General features: G+C 41.1%; 1 protein-coding gene across 3 annotated transcripts in view; it reads left to right on the plus strand.

Annotated features, from left to right (window-relative positions):
• Nucleotides 1-20,482, plus strand: part of TSPAN5 (tetraspanin 5) — a 117,016-nt gene that overhangs the window by 38,212 nt on the left and 58,322 nt on the right. The gene's annotated exons all lie outside the window — the stretch shown is intronic.

Here is a 20,482-nt window from a genome sequence, read left to right on the forward strand (position 1 = left end):
GGTGTAAGGTGAAAAGGTGGTGAACAGTGTGGTGTTTAGCTTTGCTCAGAGCAAGTGCAGTAACAATCATCGTGTGAATGCCTGTGTGCTAATGCAAGTGTGGGAGTGTAATGCATGTGCTTGGACGTGTGTTGAGTTACAGACATGCTAAGAGCTTGCAGTGGTGCTTAAAATGCCTTACTGCTGTACAGCAGCCAAGGCTTGAGAGCCTGTTAAGCTAGAGGGATTTTTGCACTACAGTTCTGTGACTATAATTGATGGAAATCATGGTGGGAAAAATTAACAGGATACAAAGCTTTAATTTATTTGCCGTTAGCTACACAGCAAAGCCTCTTAAGCAAATATGAGGCTCACTTTTTTCTCCAGAGTTAAAAGTAATTAATTAATTTTAATTTTTCACTCTCCAGGGCTTTGTACTCTATAAAATGTTAGAAGTGAAATTTTTCTTTGTATTTGGTTTAGTTCTCAAGAATGGAAAAGCCTGAACAGCTGCCATTCAAGTGTCATCGTCATAGCTCTGCTTCCATCCCACTGCATCATTGCCCGTGCTGTTCCTATCCTGTTTGACTTCTGAATAAAGACCAGCTGAAACTGTGCTGTGATTTTTTTTTTCCCGTTCTTTTAGTTAGAGCATGGACCAATGTCTGTTCCCTTATCCAGGCTTTGAATCCATGTTTATTAATAATTTATATTATGGTATTGTCCAGAGGTCCCAAAGGAGATGGAGTGGGAGTGCATTGAGCTAGCTACTGCACAAATTCATAGTGAGAAACGGACTACATAGACAAAGGATGGAAGGAGAGGGAACAGACTCACAGAGAACTGAAGTGACTTATCTGAGATCACACACGCAGAGTGTCAGTAGCAAAGCGAGGAATAAAACCCCTATCTCTTGAATTCTAGTTCAGTGTACTTTGTTGCTAGACCACACAGCCTCTCAGTTAAAGAGACATTATCAATTTACTGCGCTGCTTTCTCATCATGAGTGCTTGGGTATGTGTGCTGCTATTATTTTACGTGTTTCTTGTGGAAAAATGCCATAATATAAGGTCTTGTGATACATTTCCCTAAATCACTTATGTATTTTGGGGGTGTGTGTGTGTATGTATATATGTGTGTGTGTGTGTGTTTAGTTTTAAAGTAAAGGTTATTAAGTGAGTCTAAAGTGATTAGTAATTCTCTCTACTTAATTTTTCATTTTATCTAACACTTGTCAAAGGCCATGGATTGATGGCCTAGGATGCTGAATTCCTTTATTTATCCACAGAACAAATACAGTGTGGGTAGTTACAATGCAAACGTCTCTATGCTGCTTTGCCAAGTCAATATATTAGATATTGCCCACTCTTTTATTTTTCCTATAGCAGTGTGTGTCTTATGAGGGAAAGTGGATTTTGAAATCATTTAACCCAAATTATAAATTCCAATTGATGTCAGATTCCATAAAATAGGTGTTGGAAATAAATGACCTGGTAGATGCAGCGTGAATTTTGTACTTAGCCTGTGCTAAGGTGGCTTTATTTCTCAGCCGCATAGTCATATGATTTTTCTCAAACATTTGCTAATTGGCCAGTAGTTTTTGCCAGAGAGAGAGACAATAGACTGGACTCTTCCATTGCTTCTGTATACTCAAATAGCCATGGATGTACCAAAAAAAAAAAGGAAAAAAAGCTCCCATTTCCACCTATGCTTGCCTGGCAGACTATCCTATGTCCAGTCAATACTGTGTATTGAAATGAAATACTACATATTTCTGATTGTTTATGCAGCAACCTTTCTGTGCTTAGAGCACATCACCCCAGTGCCTCCCTTCACTGGCTTCCATAGAATGCAGAAATCAAATTTAAGGAGTCTGGCCTCCTCTGAAAAGCCCTCCAAGGGACTGGTTCAAGTTGTGAAAGGGGCAGCCTCCCTCCATACAATCAGGACCTCCCATGACAGCTGCATTCCACTGGAACAATGGAACTGTCAAGCTCAAGGGCAAGACTCTTGAGATCAGGGGACAAAGCCCTCTCAGCGGCTAGCTCACATGGTACAACGTGCTTCCAGAAGAGACCAGAATAACCACAAACTTCAGTGCCTTTGGCCCCTCTTTCGTACAGTACCACTCCCCAAAATCCCACTGTCTGGGGTTAGAGAGAGGGAAACCATAGATCTGTGTATGTTCATGTTACTGCATGTGTCAGTGCTCCATTACCAGCATGATGCCCACTATATGATAACCTAGGTAGGTAAAATAGTATAAAATGTCCGTTACATCGCCTCAGCCAGTTGGATGGTGCTGGGCTCTTTAGTGGTATAATAGATATTCTGCTTGTGAATGAAATGAGCCATTCATGAAAAGCTGGAGATTAAGTCAGTGTGTATCCGCCCCTCTCTAATGCTTCTCCCCCCGCCCTCACCTTTCCCAGAAAGGGTGGTGGTGGGAGAGAGAATTTTCTTCCTTGAAATGAGAATATTGTATTCGGTTATTAACAGCCATGGCTGTGTGCAAACTGAAACAGTAGAAAAAGAGTAGCTAAGCATCTGACAGGGAAGAGCTAGGTTGCTCTTCCAACCTAGATTAATTTTAACCAGCATTGTTACAAACAACTTTATTTAAAAAAAAAAAGTTTGAAACAGTTTCTGCCCCCCCCCCAACAAATCTACAAGGAGGTTTTAATTTACCCAAGGTCATATCACAGTTCTACCCCTGACTTCCTACTAAACCCGTCTCCTGATTCCAAGTGAGGTGCCCTATCCTCTGGGTTACTGACTTAGTTTTACTATTGCTCCAGCCTGAGTGAACAAGAGGGTAGGGTTCATCCAGTTATTATCCATGAGCTATTTTTTTATGTTACATGCCATGTACAACGTCCAGTTATTAGCAGACGGTAGCCAGTATAGAATCTCAGTAGTTCATAGTATATTTACATTACTTGTATAAAGGAGCATTTGATTGCACATAATATAATACACAGACTCTAGGCTCACCGTACATGTTATGGAACGCTGAATTAATCACTAGGGGTAAAACTTGTATCACTATGGAAACATCCATTGAAATGTGTTGGTGTTTTGTTTAAACAGATTATTGCATAAATAGAACATCTGGTTATTTTCATGTGAACCAGTTTTTCTAGTAAAAGCCAAAAACCTGCAGAGGAGCTGCTGCCAAAATCTAGATGCTCCCTTTGTTAAGGAGGAACCCCAGGAGCTCCATACTTAAGGTTGCATTGAGATTTGTACTAAGGCAATATTAAAATTGCCCACATTTTACTCATTAATGATTTGAATCTAGTTTCCAAACTTAACACAGTTAATGGCCCAACACATGTTTGGTCACATATTTAGTGACTTTGGCATAGGAAACCATATCAAAATGAGCCCTTTTTGAAATTTCTCTGGAGGTGGTTGTGGTTTTTTTTGTTTGTTTGTTTGTTTTGGCACTTCTAGCTAAAGAACTAGTCACTTTAGACTTCCTCCACACATTAATTCCCACAACTTCTTCTAGATAAAGGCCACATCTTAAAGTTATAATCTAAACACAGTTTTTTCCTTGTTTTCTTCTAAACTGTTTTATCTCAGCAAGGAAAAGCCAACAGAATTGCCAAGTTCTGCTGGATACTTCCATGTGCTCATGTTGCTACTCTGCATTGTCTGTTGTTCTGGCAGGATGTGTTATCATTTTGAGTAGGTGGGTCCTTGTCTGTGGGGAGCTTGCTTCTGATGATGTCAGGGTGGGGTGTTGTTTGAAGGCCAGAAAAGGGGGTTCAAGGAAAGATATTTCTTTCAGGATGTGGTCCCAACTGAGTATGCGTTTTAATTTTTTAATGATACCCCATATAGATTTCAATATGAGGTGGTAGGTGACAACTAAAGGTATGTGGTAGGAGGGTTTTTTTGTTTTTATTTTTCTCTGTATTGAATCAGGTTCTCTTGTGGTATTTGGGTGTCCCGTTCTATGGTGCGAGGAGTGCTCTTGTTTGGTGAAGGCAGTTTTAAGTATGTTAAGATGTGTATCCTGGACTTTCTCCTCAGAGCATGATCTATGATATGTGAGTGGCTGGCTGTAGTCTAGATAACAGATTTATTGGTGTTTCAGGGTGGTTACTGGTTCTATGAAGGTAAGTGTGGTGATCCATTGGCTTCTTGTAGGGTTTCATTGCTGAAGCTGACCATGGTGTCCAGGAAGCTGATGCCAGTATGGGATGTTCTAGAAAGAGTTTTTCTGGATGGGTGATGGTGGTGGTTGAAGATGTGGTGGAAATCTGAGGGAGTTTAGGTCATCTGTCCAGAGGATGAAAATATCATTGATGTATCTGATCTATATTGTTGGTTTTGTCCTGCATTTGCCCAGAAATTCTTCCTTAAGGTGGCCCATGAGAAAGTTGTCATATGAAATGGATGAGTTTGGGGTGGATATTTGAGGCAGGCAGCGATATCAGCACGGTGAGGGTTGTCTGTGTATAAGGAGGTGATGTCCATGGTGGCAAGTATGATGTTGTGGAGTTTCTGGAGGCAGTCAATTATGTCCTGGAGGAGACTGGTCCTTTGGTGAGGGGTTTGAGGATGCTTTCCACGATTCCCAGTATTTCTTTAGTAAGAGTGCTGTAGCCAGATATGATGGGTCTGCCTGGGTTCCCTTGTTTGTGGCTCTTGCAAAGCATGTAAAAGGTTTGTGGGGGATGTGGTTGTAGAGTTCCTATTGGAGGAGTTTGGGGAAGGATTTGATGATATCCTTAAATTCCTGAGTGATTTGTGGTATGGGATTGTCTATGTGGTGGGGACTGGAGTATCTCTGCACAGTATTTAGCGCAGTGAACAGTACATTGCACTGAAATGCACAACCTTAACTGAATTCTTCATGTAGGTATAACACATGGGTGGGATTTTCAGAAGTGCTCAGTGTTGAAATGTGTGGGACTAAGGTGAGAGAATCTTCCCTTTAATCAACTTAGATCAATTTATAGGAACATCCATACATTCGCAGGGCGTATGGCAAACTTCAGCCTGATGTGGAATGGCTGAGTGACTAAACGTTTTAGGGAGCATGGTGGGGGTAGAAGGCTTTTTTAATGGAAAATCATGATCAGCTGTAATGACCGTAATGGTGAAAGCCTGCCATTGTTACAAAGCAGCTGGCTAGCCATTGTAAACTTTTACTTCTTGCTGGCTAAGCTGCTAATAATGCTAATTCAAAATGGCTAAATTTTTTATTAAAAAGGGGTTCTCTTCTTGGACAAGGTGATAGTTTGGTGAATGTTTGGCAGACTTATCTGGTTGACACTATTTGAATTAAAGCATTACATCTATTTCCCTTTACGTGTATTTGTGTCTTAACGGCTTAGTGTTAACTTGTCCTCACTCCTTCCCCCCCATTTAAATGCTAGGTTACTTGCTGCAGGATTGTATAATTTTTTCCCCCTCTTCAGTAAGTTGCTTGTACAGTCACTGTAATTATACCATGGGCTTCCTTTTGTTGTTGCCTGTCAGCAGTTCTACGCACCATGTAAACCTCTGTAGTTCAGCATTGTTCTACAACCTGTTTTTGAGCTTCTCACACACAATTGCTTTAGGACTTGCACTTTTTTATTGTTGTACACTAAAAATAACTAGGGGAGTTGAAAGGCTGACCTTCAGAGCAGCATGTGCTTTTGCTTTTCTGAAATTCCCTAGGAAACTTTTTTTAAAGGGTCACGTCATTTCTGATCATTAATAACACCGGTAGCTGTGCAGCGTAAAATAAGGGCAGTTGAACTTCATGCTTAAGGAGATGAACTGAAAGATGGTCAGGAAGAAGTCGTCTCCATGCAGCATTGTGCTTTGCCAGCTGTGTTAATGGGGAACAGAATAGTGTGTTTTTCCTCCTCGGAAGCATAGAGATAAATGACTAGGTGGACTGGTGATTGAAAAAGCATGGGTTTCTAAAGTTTAGTTTTTAAAAAAAGTCTTGATTACAGTTGTTGAGAGTAATTTGCCCTGCATGTACACACAAAAAGGTGAGATAATTTGAGTCCACCTCCTCTGCCCAAAAGTAAAATATAGTCCCCAGACACACACACTGCCAGTATCAGACCATAGTAGGTTTCCAGTAATTTACTATTTTGACTCTGTTAGTCACTTGAAGGTCTTAGGTGGGTTTCTGAGCAGCAGCAGCACTGTTTTCAAACCATCTCCTGTTATGTTGCATGCATCATGCATGCAACATATGTCCTTTATTTGGGAAAGCTGAGAGGAAGGTAGCTTAGAGCTACAGAGTATCTCTATGACCTGGTGCATAGAAAACTTACTAACACTTAAGAGAATACCACATCTGACCCTATTCATCTAAAAGGCTTTGTTCGAACAGTGCTACAAGAATAAATGGCACATAGTGGATTTTGTTTTGTAAGTATTCCTTCTGGGTTCATCCGTTTCAGCACTTGCTTGATAAACTCTCTAGTCCATGGCTTTTGTCCCCTTTTTAATGGCTTGTCTCCACCTGAGGGATTTTGGCATGTTCAAGAAGTGGGAAACAGAAGAGTGTGTTGTAAAGATTCTTCCAGTGCCAATTTATCTGTGACCTGGTTGCCTCTCTGGATATGGGGCAGGTGGCTAGTACTAAAAGCCACACCTGCAGTATGATTGCTCATTTCCCACTCTCTAGCCCTCCTGCTGTCCTCTATAATCTTTTCCAAAGCCACATATGCTTTGGCAGGCCAAAACTAGAGCAAAGAGCAGTATTTGGGAGGGTTGTGGGGAGGGTATCATTTGATTTTCATTCCCAGTGAGTTAGTTGGTCTGATGTTCATTTGAGGCATGGTGTCTTTGTGGGTTTATGTATGCGCACAAACGCATGGATTTCTGGTATGTTTGATGTTGCCAGGTAGTACCATATTTCAGTGCTAGCATGTCTCCTAAAGTGTTTTTCAACTATGCGTTAGGAAAGGGATAGATAAGAGAAAATATCATAATGCTACTGTATAAATCCATGGTATATTCACACCTTGAATACTGCGTGAAGTTCTGGTCACCTCATCTCAAACAAGATGCATTAGAAAGAATTGGAAAAAAGTACAGAGAAGGGCAACAAAAGTGATTAAGGGTATGGAACAGCTTCCATATGAGGTGAGATTAAAAAGACTGGGACTGTTCAGTTTAGAAAAGAGATGACTGAGGGAGGATGTGAGAAAAGTCTATAAAATCAAGAATGGTGTGGAGAAAGTGAATAGGGAAGTGTTATTTACCACTACGCATAACACAGGAACTAGGGATCACCTGATTAAATGTATAGGCAGCAGGTTTAAAACAAAAGGAATTACTTCTTCACACAATGCACAGTTTATTGTGGGGATCGGCAGCCTTTGGCACGCAGCCCATCAGGGAAATCCGCTGGTGGGCCAGGATGGTTTGTTTACCTGCCACGTCCGCAGGTTCAGCTGATCACAGCTCCCACTGGATGCAGTTCACCATTCCAGGCCAATGGGGGCTGTGGGAAGTGGTGGCCAGCACATCCCTTGCCCCACGCTGCTTCCTGCAGAGGCCAGTGGGAGCTGTGATTGGCCAAACCTGCGGATGCTGCAGGTAAACAAACCATCCCAGCCCGCCAGCGGATTTCCTTGACGGGCCGCGTGCCAAAGGTTGCCGATCCCTAGTCTATTGCATTGTGGAACTCATTGCCAGAGGATGTTATGAAGGCCAAAAGTATAACCAGGCTAAAAAAGCATTTGGGTAAGTTCATGGAGGATAGGACCACCAATGGCTATTAGCCAACACCGTCAGGGACACAGGCCCATTCTCCACATGTTCTTCTCACTGTCAGAAGCTGGGACTGGGTGATGGGGTGGCTCACTTGATGATTGCCCTGTTCTGTTCATTTCCTCTGACACAACTGGTACCAGCCCCTGTTGGAAGTCATGACACTGAGTGAGTTAAGGTGGATCCTTGCGCTGACCCATTATGGTCGTTCTTATGTAATATTAAAAGCTCCACATTTTTAAATGAAATCTATCAGTAAGTCTGGGTATGAGCGCTTTTTAAATCCTATTGGGAGGGCTGAGAGCCAAAGTAGTCATTTTTTGGCTTGGAATGTTGCATTTCAAGGAGAAATACACTCCACCCTCAATTACACCACCTTAGGGAGACAAAGCAATTGGGAGTTCAACAGACAGATGCTGGTATAACTTACACACTATTAAAATAGACAACAAAATAATGTCAAGTGTCACTCTTGTCAGGCTTGTTATTTTGACAATGCTGTTGGATACATAAGCTAACTTTACCCTATAGGGACACACCTAGTGAAATGAAAACAATCCTTTTGAACCATGCATTGCTTAATCTCATTACAACTTTGCCGTGATTTTGAATATGCTTGCTTTAAGGTTACCCCACTCCTAGCCTTCTGTTTGTTGAACAAATTGCATTGTTTATACCAGCATTTAGGGCAGGTGGTTTCAAAAGAGCCTAATTTAGCATTGACTTTCAATGTGATTTGTGCTTCTGAATCTCTTAGGTGCTTTTGAAAATCCCATCCTAGAATGTCTGTCTGTTGTTTTTTTTGTTTTTTTTTAATATATGCATATAGGAACCTTTTCTAAGTTGATTGAGGTTAAGTAAGTTACACATGTTTGGTACAGTAGTAATTATTTTAATTACCTGCAGCATTACTTGGTTGAATGACTCATTAGGGCAGGATGCGGAGAAACTGCTTGATGTCATAAACAAATTGTCTATAGGTCAGCTTGTTTTGGAGTCTTAAAAAGGGAGAAAGCATCTTTCAATTTACTCTTAAGTAATATGCAGGATCAATACAAAGTGGGTTTAGGAGCACTAGTGGGTAAACGGTGAGAGCTACAAACCTATCTTTCTCTTTAGGTACTGTACTTATATTGCCCCATCATCTCATTACATGAGCACGTGCTAAGCATATTATCTTAATAAAGGGTGAATCTTCTAGGACAGCACAGGGAGGATGAACTTTGAAATTTCTGAGAGAGTTGGGTTAATGCCTGCAGAAGGGAAGAGTAGAATGGCAGGTTAATTGAATGGAAATCCTGCACCTGAAGAATATAGATTGAAATCTAAACTATGCTAGGTAAAGTGCAAACTTGAAGTTGAAAGATGACCTGAAGAACAAATAAAGGTAAATATTTTTAGAAAGTTAAAAACTAGAAGACTGCATATGTGACAGTTGAGCCCCATGTGCCACCAAAGAGATGGGATAATTAAGGAGGATGAGGGTAAGAAGTTTTGAAATGAATTTTTTTCCACTCACTTTTATTCCAAAGGCATTTTTTAATGGGAAATCAGATTGTCTTTGGCAGAGATTGAAGTCTTTAAGGATCAAGTTGGGGCACAAATTGAAAAACTCAAGATCAGTAAATCACCAACACTGGATGCTTAACTGAAGGAAATAAAATATAGAAACAGTGTAAATTCTGATGAGAAACGCTTTAGACCCTTAGGAACAGCTACTGCTCAAGGAGTGGAAAGCCACCACTGTGGTTCCTCCCTTTAAAATAGGAGCCAAGGGACATGCTGAGGCTCACCACAATGTAGTCTCACTTTGGCCCTGGGCGCCAGTCAAAGGGTGGTATTTTAAACTTTGGTATCACTTATGTGCCAACAATCTGCCATGTAAAGAAGGTACAGTTAGCATTTTATTAGTGTTGCTGCACCCACAAACCAAATACCTCAGAAATCCAAGCCACTAAAATTGTGGGTGCGAAAATGAAGGCCCGGTTTAAAAAGGGAAAAAAAAATTAATTGGTCAAACCACCATAGCTTCTGCTATGATTTGTCAAGGGTGAGGAAGCTAATAAAATAATATCTAAAGGCGGCCTGGTGAACATAGTTTACTTGGATTTTCAGAACGCTTTTGACAAAGTGCTTCTGCAAATTGTTAAAGAAAATAATTAATCATGGTGTGAGGAACAAAAGCTTGTTTAAAAATCTCATTCTGTAAATGGATACAGAAGCCTGGCAAATGGCTCCTCCAGGGAAGAGGGAGAGTTGAATACTTTGGTGCCACATGGCTTTGTTTTGACATCAGTGTTTAGTATATTTACTAATTTAGAGGAAGGGATAGCAAGCTGGTGGGTTTGATTAGTAAACACTAAGAAGAATTATGAAAACTCTCAGATTTAAATCCCTCAGCAGGATTGGGCAGTATAATTTCAGGTGAAATTTAAATGAGAATAAGATAATAGTAGGGTGACCAGATAGAAAGTGTGAAAAATCAGGACAGGGTGGGGGGAAATAGGTGCCTATGTAAGAAAAAGCCCCAAATATCAGGGCTGTCCCTAGAAAATTGGGACATCTGGTCACCCTAGATAATACACAGATTAAAACCTACTAAGATATGTTCATTGACTCTGAACTTGTAAGATGTCTTCGCACTGTGCAGCAGCAGCTCAGCATTGCATGCGTTACAAACGGAGTAGCAAATACCGAAAACACTTTGTTTTTCTGTAGCATTCATGACTGGTACGTCCGCTGTCATTTAATGCAGAGGCCCTTTTTGGTTGCTTCACCTTTAACAGAGATTGAAGCAGTCTGGAGGTTGGCAATGAAGCAAGTTAAAGGCAGGGAGAGGATTTGAAACTAACTACTTCCCCTGCCCCCAACAAAACAAAACAAAAAACAACCAAAACTAAAAACCTACCCTAGGTTTACAGTACCTGGGAAAAGAGGAAGAATTAGAGATGGAAGTGCAGTGTTGGGTACTAGGAAGGGTTCACAGGAAACTGATCAGTCACTCCTTTTCACACTGCCCTATAGTATGAGAACAAAGGGTCTCTTGTGGCCAAATCTCTCTACTCAGAGCACAGCCTGAATTAATTGGGTTGATGTCAGGAGAATTCCCTGAGGGAAGGCATCCACACTGCTCAAGGCACAGAGCTGTACGAGAGCTACTCCGCTGCTGCTTCTGCCACCTCAGAGCTGCAGCCACCCCGGAGGTTCTGGTGGTCCTCTTCCCACTTCTTGAGCAATGGATCCAAGTAATTCTGTGGACTTGTCAACTGCTGTTCCTCCCGCACTTTGCCCATCCACAACTCACATTCCCCCACCATATGTTGGGAGCAGAATTCCCACGGTATGTATTTCCTGACATCCTGGCTCCCTCTGCTCACACGTGGTTGGAACCTTGCGTGTTTTGATCATTATTAACATTTGCAATTTCATAAACTAAGCATAATCAAATCACCAGGGCTTACGCTGATCACCTGCAGGATCAGAAAGGGTATTTCCCCTCAACCTTCTCCCCACTCCCTTATGTAAAATATTGCACAAAAAAGGGAAGGAGTGGTGGTGGTTTGCTTTCTTCTGAAACATTAGGTATTAGTACTGAAGGCGGTTTTTGGGTTGGGACTGAAATGGGTTGATACAATGTAGCACATCCTATATTAAATAGGAGTAGCTATATCTGTTCTTCATTATAATAAGGGCCTACAAGCATTTCCACTATAACACTCTAATGCCCAGGGTTTAGAAATTGCTTTTAATGTGTGTTAGGGTTGAAATATAGCATCCAACATTTTTACGCAGAAGCATTTTTTCCAAAACAATTAATTCTGTTTGTTATGAAGACAGTCTGCTTAGTTTATAGGATTTTATTTTTTAAAAAGTTCAAGATGATATTTTGCATTCATAATTAAAAAATGGGTTTGATGCTAAAAATGGTTTAGTTTAAAATGAAACTAATAAGTTGAGTTGATTTACTTCAAAATGTAGTTACTGCACACAAAAATTAACTACTGTTCCTAGAAATTCTGCTTTCTAAAGACACTTGGTAAAAATGACCTTTAAAGTGTCTTGGCAGTTATGCTCTATCACATCAGCTCTCATGCCCTTAAGGTTGCTTTTCTTCCTAAAATAGATTTTCTTCAATTTTTGTTTTAAAAATATAAATTCACTTACAAATGATGAAAGTTTGCTATAACCTGACAAGACAGAAAACGCAGAGTTTGGGCTGAAATTCCATTCTTATCAGCTGGATTATGCAAAAAAAAAAAAGTTACAGTAGATAGGCTAAATAGTATTGTCCATATTGAGGACTCTTCTTGAAATATACATTACATGCAGGAGTGGATTATTGTTAAATTTTTCTAATTTTTGGTGGGCTTAGCAAGTCCTTTGATGTGAGTTTTGTGTTCAGTGCAGGTTCATGTTAATGGTGTATTTAAACTATTAACTTTTCTTAGTAAAGCTCCTTGCTGTGTGATGATGAAAAAACAAGGCAAATTGTAGCTTCAGACTTGAGTAGAATAAAACAAATCTTGGAATTTCTGCTTTCTATTCCTGCATGAATCTCTGTCTCCTGCTTAGCACCCCTTTCCCCTTGTTTTTCTCCAATCAGTTCTGTTCTACTTCTCCCTCTCCCATTATCCAGCTCTGCTCCCTTTCTCCTCCAGGACGTGTCTCCCAATCACCAGCCATGTATTGAACTCTTTAGCATCAATTATTTTTTAGTCAGAACTCCAATAGTGATCTGGATATTCTTATTGTAACATTACCTCTAAGCTCTGCTATACGCATGTTTCACAAAAAGTGCCTCATGAGACAGTTAAAATTTACTCCTATTTCCAAATTACATTTCTTGAGCTCAAGATATCAGAGTTCAATATATGGGTACATGCAATGTAATCTTATACTTCCTTGGGTCTGTCATCTTTCTGCTAAGGCAGTGAATAGATCAGACTGCCTTTCTGCCTGACAATCCCTTTACCCACCAACCGCTCTGAGGGTGTTAAATATAAATGGAAATTCAAATTGAAGTACAACTGGCACCTCAGATCATAACTGTTCATTAGAGGAAAGTTGCAGTGAAGTGTTGGGCATAGCATGTTGGGACCAGATTATCAAAAGAGGTCTGCACCCACGAGTTTCTATGTAGGCACTTAGATGAGTGGCCAGATTTTCAAAGGAAACTGCTGGGTGTTGAGTGCTTTTGAAAATCTGGTCACAATGTCAACGCTGAGCATTCTTAAAGTCTGACACTTATTTTTTCTTTTCATGTCATTGGGAAAATTTAATTTAGATGTTGTAACACGTAAACTGGATAAGTGTATGCGAGTCTACCGCAGCAGTTAATGAAAACAGCGTATGTTTTGTTTTTTGAGGATTTACAGACATATGGAGACCCATAGGCTAATTGTGCAACAGCCAAGATTGTCTGAACAAATATTTTTGATGGTTGTATGATTGTGTCATAAGTAGCCAGTCACTTGTTAGCATGTTCACACTCTCCACTTCCCCTCTGTCCATGGGAAGAACGCAGATGTTCCTTCTCTTCTGCTCTCTATATAGGACCTTTTCACAAAGGATTCGTTTCCTCTGGGAAATGAGTTTCCCTGTATTATTTTCCAGGAATTTGCACTTGGAATGGAGTGCAGCAATTGGGTTCTGCTCCCCTGACAGCAGAGGCTTTCATCCAGTATTTACCCCAGCACCTCACCCACTCCTTCAGCTAAGGGCTTTGCTGCCCAATGGACTTGGGATGTTCCAGCAGATTCTACAAGGCAGTTCTTGGCCCCTGACCGTTGGCCAGTCAGCCTGTGAGACAGCAGAAGAGCAGTTTCTGAACTGGCACTGACAGTCTGCTCCCTAATCTGAACAAGCATCAAGATGCAATGCCTACCAGTGAATAAACTTTCCTAAAGGCTTCAGTGAAGGACTTAGCACCAGTATCCACTCTCTCCTCTAGACTATACCTACCCCTCCCAATATCCAGGAACAGTCACCCTTGCACTTCATGTACTTTCTGTGCTGGACTGATAACTCATTAACTGCCTCTAATCTGATTGGTAAAGGAAAGGGAAGTATTTGCCTGTGCCTATGTAGGAGCGAAGACTTGAAAGTTCCCTTAAAGCCACAGGTCCCTCCCAGACTTGCATGTCCCAGTAAAGATGGCAGACCTAGTGAGAAACCTTTTCTAGGCATTTTATTTCTACCATGTTCACTTCCAACCTACTTCAGCATTTCTGAACAGGATTGTTTGCCGGGCAGATAGTATGTGGGACCACTACTAGTAGTCATAGTATCCAGGTTCACAAGGATCAAGAAGATTCTGAGCCACTGAGATGCCCCGAGAATTCCTGTAATGGAATGTTTTTGATAACATTAACCAAAAGTAGATAATACCCAGGGATAGTTTGTGTTAGTTTAGTGGACAAAGGCCATGCAACAGATTCCTGAAATGATGCTGGCTCCCTGCTCTCCTTCAGGGAGGTGTTGACAGTCTCCACGCTACCTGTGAACCTACAATAACCTAAAAAGACTTGGATCCAAAGAACTAATTACAAGGCACTTGACTCCTATAGTACCTCAGTAATCTCCTCTGGTGTAAACTTAACCACAGAAAATGTAGCATTTGTCCTCTCAAGATACCATTCTGTATCCACAGAACCAGATGGTTCAGCCTGATTTCAAGCGATTTTATCCAGAAAAATTCCTCATAGCAAGAGAAACTCAGTGCTATAAATGAATAGGGGCAGCTCGTCTTGATCAGGCTATCAACCACCTGGGCCGGCTCCAGGCACCAGCATTCCAAGCTGGTGCTTGGGGCGGCATTCTGCAGGGGGCAGCAGTCCCTGTTGTTTTGCCCCCAAGCAGTGCACCGAATTGCCACCGTGGATGGCGGGGGCAGTCCGTGTGCCCTTAGGGCGGCACGTGCGTTTCCACGGTGACGGCAATTCGGCAGCAGCTTCTATGTTTAACTGTCCATGGTGGCTTCAGCTAAACATGGAAGCTGCCGCCGAATTGCCGCCACCGCGGAAACGCGCCTGCCGCCCTAAGGGCACACAGACTGCCCCCACCGTCCGCGGCGGCAATTCAGTGCGCTGCTTGGGGCAGCGAAAACTGTAGAGCCGGCCCTGTCAACCACTAGGAACAAGACTATTCTGTGAGCATTCAATGGATGCTGTGGTGAAGAGAGAGTAACCTTTCTTCATCTCCTGCACATCCACGGCATTTAAATAAAAATCTTTGTAGCAGTAAATTGGACATTGAGCAAGAATTCTACCTACCAGTGTTGTATCCATCATCATGTGTCTTCTGGAATCCTTATAACTACTGGGGAGAGCACAGATCGGGGGTGGGGTGGGGGTGGGGGGAAGAGGTGTATATAGTCTGTGAAATACCTTTAGGCTTTTTTGGAATGTAACCCCCACAGCTTCAAGTTGGGGAGGGAATAATTGGGAGGAGTGGAGGCATCACCTGAATTGATAGGCAGGCCACTTAGGTTAAGGTAACCCAATGGCTCTGCCCTTCACGGGGAGGTAGCATAAGGCCTGTGCCTCTAGCCTGAGCCCCTTGGCATGCCCAAGTAGCAGCTCCCGCTTTTAGGATTAGGGTATATGGTGCTGTGGGCATTACAGTTTGACACCTTTTCTTGGAATGGAAAGGAATTTTTCCCTCACCGCATGATTGGCTGTGGCAGAGTAGGTGTTTTTTTCCCCACCTTCCCCAGAGCAGCTCAGGGACTTAGTTGGGTATGTCAGAAGGCACCATTCCAGATGTCTCAATTTAGCAGGCGGTAGGTGCCCAGTGCAGGTACTTGTTCCATAGGGGGTCTAGTTTCCTGATAAAACTGGGATTGGAAGTGGATTTAGGGGAATGCATCCCCTAAAGAAGCTGGGGAATGGGGTTGGGGCTCCTATTGTCTCCTAATAACCCTGAGGAGAAAAGTCCCCCTTTCCTCAGTCCCTCAATCCTCATAGGAGAAGTGTGTGGTGGGATCTCAGCAAAGAACTGGGGAACAGCTGTGAAGGGGTGGGAGACTGGTGGCAGCCCACCACCCGGTAGAAATGATGAAGGAAGAAATCTGACCTGCAGTGCATAAGTTATTGCCGATTAGTTCCCTGATGAGTCAATAAAGTTGTTCCTTAATTAAACCACATCCCTCACATCTTGTCTGTCTGTCTTGTGTGTTCTGGGACAAGAAAGGCTCTTTATAAATGAAAATATTTATATGCAGATTACCAATTTATCATAAGGGTCTGAGGATCTTTCCAGTTCATATGTTAATTTTTATTGCTTTAGAGCTTATCTATTATTTTTACACTATCTTTTTTTGCATTAAATAGCCCCCACATTTCTCACAGTCTCTCTGAATGTATCCCACATGGTTTTCAACTGTAGTACAGAACCGAGTCAGTGTTGCCAGCAACCTCATATAAAATGATGGCAGAGTGTTGCCTTCTGCACTTTTCCATGTAAGACAACACAGCTGCTTTTGATACAATTGACCACTTGATTTTCCTTGAAGACCTTGAAACATTTGTTGGCTTGAACAGAATTCTGTCTTGGTTCAGAGCTCCTGGCCATCCAGTCACAGTTTGTGTCAGATGGAGACTTCAGCTCCTTCGTGAATCTGTTTTTCTGAATCTTTTGTGTGACTCTTGGTCCCATGTTTTTTTAAATTTCTACATGCTTTTTAGTAGAGGCAATATGATTGACCAGTTTAAAAAAAACTTTAATATATACAGTGTTACTGATGAATGAAGACCTATGCTCCCTCATTCATATCAAAACTTCAGTCTTAAAAACCAAAACAGCTACTGTTGTGGGATTTATATACAGATTTCTCTCACTCATCCAACACACATTTGTGGTTCTTTCACCTCTAGAATCCTTCGCCCATGTTTTTGTCTGGTCAAACATTTGAATTGAATGTCTCAGTGATGTTCCCAGTCGGGCAAAGCGAAATCTCCACACAACAGAGTGGACTGCATTTCCCTTTCTGATGCAAAGATGCTCCTCTTATCCCATCCACCCCCACTTTTTTAAATCAGTCTTCTACTTTGTTTCATCCTGTTAAGATTATTGTAATACCCTGGGTCCTGGCCTCCCCGTATACAGGTCAACAGGTTTCAGCTGTTGCTACTGGAGTCCTGGCAGGTGCCTGATGGACTGAGCACATAAATTCTGGTTTCTATCAATAATATTGACAGTAAAGTCCTTTATTACCTTTAAAGGAGCATATCATTGTAAAAAGCCCTGTGGAATTTAGGTTCAAACTATGCTCCTAATCCTTTCCACCTACTCCTTCCTCCCTGGAACCAGTTTAAATTATCCATGCTAATCAGTTCATCACTTGTTAGTGTATATAATATGCACACACACACAGATTACTATTTTTAAATATAGCTATATAATTTTCATGCATACATCCTATATATTTGTGTGTGTATACTTACAATGTTTATATTTGCATGTAAATATTTTATTTGTTTTTGTATCAATGTACCCAGGAATACATGTTCCTTGCTTCAAAGAGCTTTTACATATTAATGTCTAAATACTCGGCAGGATGAAATAAGCTGGTAATGTTACCAGTTTAATTGCTGTACCTTGTCTAATATTGTGTATTGGTTTGTCAGTTCTTTGTAGCAGGCACCGTATCTTCTTATATGTGTATGGACAACTTTTAGCACGCAGTGTGAGCTACTGAAGTGCAAGTAAAACAAACTTGTGCATGCAATTATACACTACTGTTACAAAAAGTACACCTGTAGTGTTTGTAAACTACAATAGTTAGGGACTATTACTGCAGAATGATATAGTCTCTCTTTTTATAGAGTTCAGCCAGGGTACCTGTATGCTGCAATAAAAGGCTAATGGCATGGCTGCGGCTGGCCTGGGTCAGCTGACTTGGGCTTGGGTTGCGCGGCTAAAAATCACAATGTAGATGTTCAGGCTTCAGCCCAAGCCTGAATATCTACATTGCAATTTTTGGTCCTGCTGCCTATGCCCCACAAGTCTGCATCAATTGACCTGGACTCTGAGACACAGAGCCGCAGGTTTTTATTTATTTATTTATTTATTTATTTTTTAGTTTTATTTTTATTGCAGTGTAGATGGTGTCCTCTGTTAGCGACCTCTCGTTAGAAATTCCTGCCCTGAAATCTCAGCTGTGTTAATGCTTTTTTTTATTTTCAAAGCCAGAATTGAAATCGTGCATGTTTTCTTCTTTGTCAAGTTATGCGTAGCATTGTACACTGGTTAGCATTTAAATATTGTATGTTTTGTAAAGAGCTTTGCAGTGTTGAGACAGGGATTATCTGTGCTGCTGTTGTCGTTGCGTCTTTTTAAGCTGTGCCCTTAAAGTGCAGACATCTCTGTCAGCGAAGAGAAGGCTCAAACCCTGATGTATACCATTATAGGTTACTGGTGGGCTTCCTTAACTGGGGATAAAGGCAAGCATAGCTCCTCCTCTACTCCTGAGTGAATTTGTTCTGGGGACAGGGCAAAGTGGACATAGCTACATGATTCCCAAGCACTGAAAAATCATGACTCAAGACCCCTTGATAGTCTGAGATTGTCTTAAAAATTATGAAATAAAAAGTGTTCTCTTTATTTATCTTTTAGTGTTGAACTATTAAGGTTCACATTTTCCAGGTTTTCTCTGCAACCACAAAGGCTGGAAACTTTTTAAGGGAAAGAGATTAATAGAAATGTAGGATTGTGAGGGACCTTGATAGTTCACCTTCTCCAGTCTTCTGCACTGAGGCAGTACTAACTATTATCTAGAGTCTAGATTCTAGACCATCCCATCAGTCATAAGACTTCTATGATGATAACATAATTTCAGCAGCTGGAGCTTTAAGAAAAACACCAAATACTGTGAGATTCATGATAAAATTGCAAGAACTGGTACCTCTGGATTTCTAGGAGCTGCTCTGTGTGCAGGATTTTCATTCTCTATTAATATAGTTGCTGTCTCCCTCTACATTGTTGACTGCCTCTGGGGAGAGGGTTTCTAGGACAGTAGACTGGCAAGGAGTCATGCTGCCAGGGGATCATAGAGGCTGGGGTGGGGAGCAGGGGCCTGGAGCAGGTATTGGGCGCTGGTGTGGAGGCATGCAGTCCCCAAGGATTATCTAGTTTTTTGGAGGGTGACTGCTTTGAGACTTGTGCACTGAGTGCGGAGGTAAACTTACCTCTCAAGAAAAAAGTGTCTCAGACTCTTAAGTGCAAATTTATGGAACTTCTGTTCCCTTTGATGGAATAGCCCCAATAGGATATGAGATGGCCATTAGTATGCCTGCTAAAAGATGCTATCATGATGGGTGCCCTGTGAATATTTTAGATAGTCTTTATGAAAGCTCCAATATTATCACATAAGCTCATAACTAAGGGCTGAAACCCCAGCCAACCTGAAAACATTGTTTTACATTTTGAATTTTTTTGTGTTGTGCGGGTAATAAAATGCCTTAACATTTTCTCTAAAAGGGTAGACCATGTATAAATATATTTCTTTTGACTTCTCTATATAGCTGAAAATGTCACAAGGGATTTTCCTCAGATTATCCAGCCAGATTCACTTCTGGGCTTGGAATAAGCATGGAACATTTCTTTCAGGAAGGATAAATTTTTCAGAAAGTTATTTTGAGCATGTAAAAAAGGGGAGGAATGATACTGAAAGTTCTGATGTAACCTTAACAGTAGTGGGTATTTGTTATAATATTTAGAAGGCCTTTCTTATCTCTTTCTCTGGTATTATAAATGTGACTTATTGCATTGTGTGGACAATGTCAAATAATGTGACCTTCATAGATTAAATAGAGAATACAATTTAGGAAGAAGGGAGATATGGGATAAAGCACTGACATTAAGACCAGTGTGCAATTTGATAGTATAATTTATTTTTTTGAACATCGGCAGCCCAACTTGAAAATGAAGATTTTGCTACATTGAGGGTGAGGGGGAGAACAGTTCTTAGAATGTTTCTGTAACTTGTGATGAGTGTGATAGTTCTGACTGTTTTATAATAGCCAATATATCTCTGATTTCACCAACAGAGTGAAATGCGTTCTCCCTCGCCTGTCCCCTCCCCAAGAGTCAGATATCTAAAAAAATAGACAATGTCATGACAAGACAAGTTGTGCTAACACTTCTTCCATTCTTAGCTGTTGCATTGTGCAAAGATACAAGGTTCATGAGAAAAAAGTTTATAAGTGGCAGGCAGACAGAATGTGATTTACATGCCATGAAAATCCATTCAACAATCGTTGGGTCTTTAATGCATGTGATTCTATAACAGATCCATTGTCTGTCACAGTTTGAGGACAAAGGCACTTGCATTGTAGAGACGACACTGACTCAGGATAGTAGAGTACTGGCCCCTTTTCCAGTCTATAGACAAAAGTAGGATTGTCAGCATTCTTTATGTGGTCATTTACAACATAGCAAACTTGTCTCTTTCACATAGTTATAATGGGGGAAAAAAGTACAACCTTTAAAAAATACTGTCAAATGCTGTAAGCATGAGACATAAAAGAGCTGCATGCACAAAAATTCTTGGGATCACATTTAAAACAAAGCAAATTGAACAGACTATCTCATTCACAAAACTTTTTATTACGTGCAACTTGCTCTTGCTGTAAGAAAAAGCGCTTTCAGCCCCAAAGCAAAGAATGTCTATTCATCAAAGGCGTGGGAGATGGGGCGAGAGATGACCAAATAATTACAATGATGGCTTGTAAGTAAGATTTGCTGTGGCCCATATCTAACTTGT

This window comes from Mauremys reevesii, linkage group 5 (assembly GCF_016161935.1).
Source record: "Mauremys reevesii isolate NIE-2019 linkage group 5, ASM1616193v1, whole genome shotgun sequence".
In the NCBI taxonomy this organism is placed as follows: Eukaryota; Metazoa; Chordata; order Testudines; family Geoemydidae; genus Mauremys; species Mauremys reevesii.